The sequence below is a fragment of the Petromyzon marinus genome, chromosome 5, assembly GCF_048934315.1.
Source record: "Petromyzon marinus isolate PM22_M1 ecotype Great Lakes invasive population chromosome 5, UKy_Petmar_22M1.pri1.0, whole genome shotgun sequence".
In the NCBI taxonomy this organism is placed as follows: Eukaryota; Metazoa; Chordata; class Hyperoartia; order Petromyzontiformes; family Petromyzontidae; genus Petromyzon; species Petromyzon marinus.
The window spans coordinates 13,642,324-13,646,058 of record NC_133671.1 but is presented as its reverse complement, the minus strand read 5'-3'; the positions used below and the strand labels follow the sequence as shown (position 1 = coordinate 13,646,058).

Here is a 3,735-nt window from a genome sequence, read left to right as displayed (position 1 = left end):
GTGAGGCCGCGGCCCGCCGTTTGATTTCCCACCGCGGATAGGCGGCCCCCCCCGTCAAGGACGCGGGCGCCGATTGGTCCGGGTGGGGTGGAGTTGCGGTGCGAGGTGGCCAATGAGGTGGCGAGTTAAGCGCACGTGCCGCGTATTCGAAGAGTGAAATGTAAAGCGAGGGTCACCGGGTCGCAATGCTGATACAGCAGCGCGCGTGTCTTAAGTTGTCTTCAGGTTGGGCCATGTAGCCCCCATGCACAGACACCGCATGCCTAAACAGCTTCTGTTCGGCCGAATAGAGGGGGCTAAACGGGCGCGGCACGGGCTAGAGAAGAGATGGAGTGACGTGGTACAGGAGGCACGGGGCTAGAGAAGAGATGGAGTGATGTGGTACAGGAGGCACGGGCTAGAGAAGAGATGGAGTGATGTGGTACAGGAGACACGGGGCTAGAGAAGAGATGGAGTGATGTGGTACAGGAGGCACGGGGCTAGAGAAGAGATGGAGTGATGTGGTACAGGAGGCACGGGGCTAGAGAAGAGATGGAGTGATGTGGTACAGGAGGCACGGGGCTAGAGAAGAGATGGAGTGACGTGGTACAAGAGGCACGGGGCTAGAGAAGAGATGGAGTGATGTGGTACAGGAGGCACGGGCTAGTGAAGAGATGGAGTGATGTGGTACAGGAGGCACGGGCTAGAGAAGAGATGGAGTGATGTGGTACAGGAGGCACGGGGCTAGAGAAGAGATGGAGTGACGTGGTACAGGAGGCACGGAGCTAGAGAAGAGATGGAGTGATGTGGTACAGGAGGCACGGGGCTAGAGAAGAGATGGAGTGATGTGGTACAGGAGGCACGGGGCTAGAGAAGAGATGGAGTGATGTGGTACAGGAGGACGTGGAGCTGAGTGGACTTGCCGATGACTGGTACTAGCGGTGTCAAGATCGGCCTCTGGAGGAGGCTCGTGAAGGACGCTACTGGGCAGTTGGAGGCAGTCGCCCTCCAACAACAACGGAGGGCGGAGGAGCGACGCTCACAACAATGAACAAGTTGGCACAGTAGGGGGCACAGGTGGTGCATCGGTCAGTCATCTCAGTCATCTCAGTCGAACCGTGGCACCTGGGTCTGCCCCGTGACTTGCCAGCGGGCGTTTTGACACTTCACGTGGCCTCAACGTGCACCTAGCCTGGCACAAGCGCCGTGGGGACGTCACCGCCAATTAGTGGAGAATGGTGCGGTTGTGTCTTAAGTTATGGGCATGTCAGAGTCACGGTCTTTCTTGACACAGAGGAACACCACCGGCAGTGGAGAACAGCTATGAATACACTCTCAAACAGATTTCAATGACCGTGAGATATTTGACTGTCAAATAGAAGGACAGAGATGCCATGACTCGGAGACTTTGCGACTGTTAGACTGAGACACCGTGACTGTCACACGGTAGACACCACGACTTTCAGACAGACACCATCACTTTCGGAGACACCACGATTGTCAGAAAGACTGACTATCAGACAGAGACACGACTGTTAGACACCACGATACACCAAAACTGTCCCAGACTGCCCTGCATCAGTCTTAAACTTTGTCCTTGAGAAAATTAATTTCAAGCGTGTTCACCTACGGCATGATATTTTTTAGTTGATTTGATTTTCGCCAATGTAATCAACAAGTTAATCAGTTTATCCTCAATTGTCAACATTTTAATATTTTTTGTATGTATTCACACTTTTCGGCAACATAGGAAATCATCAAATAAAGAGGTATTAAAATGTTAAAATTGATTAAACATGTATCAATGCAGCATTTCAATATGTCGATTTCCTGCTCGTTGTGACTATTGAACCAACAGGACTGTATATGAAAAATGTTCCATTCTGGTTCGTGTGTGCGTTCGATTGCTGCTCCGGTATTGAGGCCACAAGACAACGTGCAGCTACACGTCGCATGCTCCTCGTTGCTGTGTGTGATTTTAGCTATCAGAATCAGAAAGGGTTTTATTCGCCATGAAAGTTCACACCGACACGGAATTTACTTTGGCAGGATGGTGCATACATTCAACATATAGGAATCTAAAATCTTATACGGTTAGTGTTATGAAATGTGTTATGGTTCAACAAAAAGGGAAGCATTGTGAAACGCATAAGTAAGTAAGAAATATTGTACATTTTCACGGAATACAATAATAAATACTGTAGTAAATAAAACATAGCATAACATAGAGTCACATGAAAATGAAAAGAAAATTCCCTTGAGTTCTGATGCTGGCTTGCTTGTCGGTATAGGGACATTTTTAGGAGGATGTTGGGACCCATTACATTTCCTCGAACAAATTAGTTACGTGTTTTGGTTCGTAAGTGCGACCGAACGTTGACAAGTTGGATGGTTAAAAATAATAACTTCTTCTGGCGGTTTGTTCACAAGGACACGCGTTCGCATCTCAAGGACTGCCTGTACTGTATATGCTTCCATGGTATTGCTGCCTGCCTTCACCAACCTGCACTGACAAGCGAGGTGCAGTGCAGCTGCAGCTTGTGGAGCCCTTTATGTACAAACACAAAACATTATTACCTCCACTCAGTCGCCAATAACTGCACGAAAATTCCATCACATATTTGGCTTTTCACGTTAAGTTAGCACATTTTTTAAGATACTGTAAATTAAAAATATTGGTCTTCTTTGGTTCTTTCGGTAAAGTCACGTGGAATGAGAATAAAATAATAAAATAACATCATTGAAGCTCTGTCGTCCCAACAGGTTTGTTCCTTTCACCTGAAGAAGACCGCTTGTGTTGTGGCCGAAACGTCGTGAGAATTTTCTTGTGTTATTTTATTATTTTATTCTCATTCTACGTGACTTTACCGAAAGAACCAAATAAGATGAATCCTTGCAGTCACGAAAGCTTTAAATCGAAATTTTAAAATATTGGCTAAACAGCAAACGTATCTCTGTAGCAGTAGGAAAATATATCCCAGCCTAGGATGTGAGTTTTTAAAAGGTCAGTTGAAGGGATGTCAGAAGTAGTTCTCTGATATCCCTTTTTCGGAGGCTGTCTTCCAACATGCACTCATCTCCATATATATAAAAGGCAAAGTTGTGAGTATGTGTGTCTGTTCAAAATGTTTAGTATACTTCCCGACATGCAACAAACTTGAAATTTGCCATGTGGGTACTTTCCAGACTGTACACCATGCAAAAATTCTAAAAATACACTTGTGTTTTTTTTTGTGGGGGTAGGGGTAGCTCAATAATGCATATATTTTTTGCACGGCAAGTGAGCTTTGACGTCAAATCTGTCATGTGACCCGCGCATGTGGAAGCGTAACGCATTGTAGTGTAGTGGTTAGCGCGCTGCGCTACAAACCTGGCGACCCAAGTTCGATTCCCGCTCATAGCCACCACCGGTGATGATTATTTTAACCGCGCCTGGGTCTCCCCTAGCCTCAAACGAGTTATTGGTGTGGTGTGTGAACATTGCCACTGGGGAGACAAAGGCGGCCGGGCGTGGTGAATCCATGTCCCGGACGAAGCCGGGTAGTAAAGCTAGTTTAAATTAAAACAAAGGTTTGACGAACACTAAATGTACATGCCATAAATAAAGGTACGTAATGTATTTTATTGGACAATACTATAATGTTTTTGGTGTCCTATTTTTTCAAATTGACTTTCAAACGTTTTTGGATGTAATATGTATCATTTTGTTGATTTTGTCATTTTATTAATATTTTCCTAATGTGCTGCGCCAGAAGA

At 46.0% G+C, this 3,735-nt stretch overlaps 1 protein-coding gene across 2 annotated transcripts in view; it reads left to right on the top strand.

Annotated features, from left to right (window-relative positions):
• LOC116939080 (polymerase delta-interacting protein 2-like) overlaps window positions 1-3,735 on the top strand; it is a 38,397-nt gene that overhangs the window by 224 nt on the left and 34,438 nt on the right. The window lies entirely within an intron of this gene.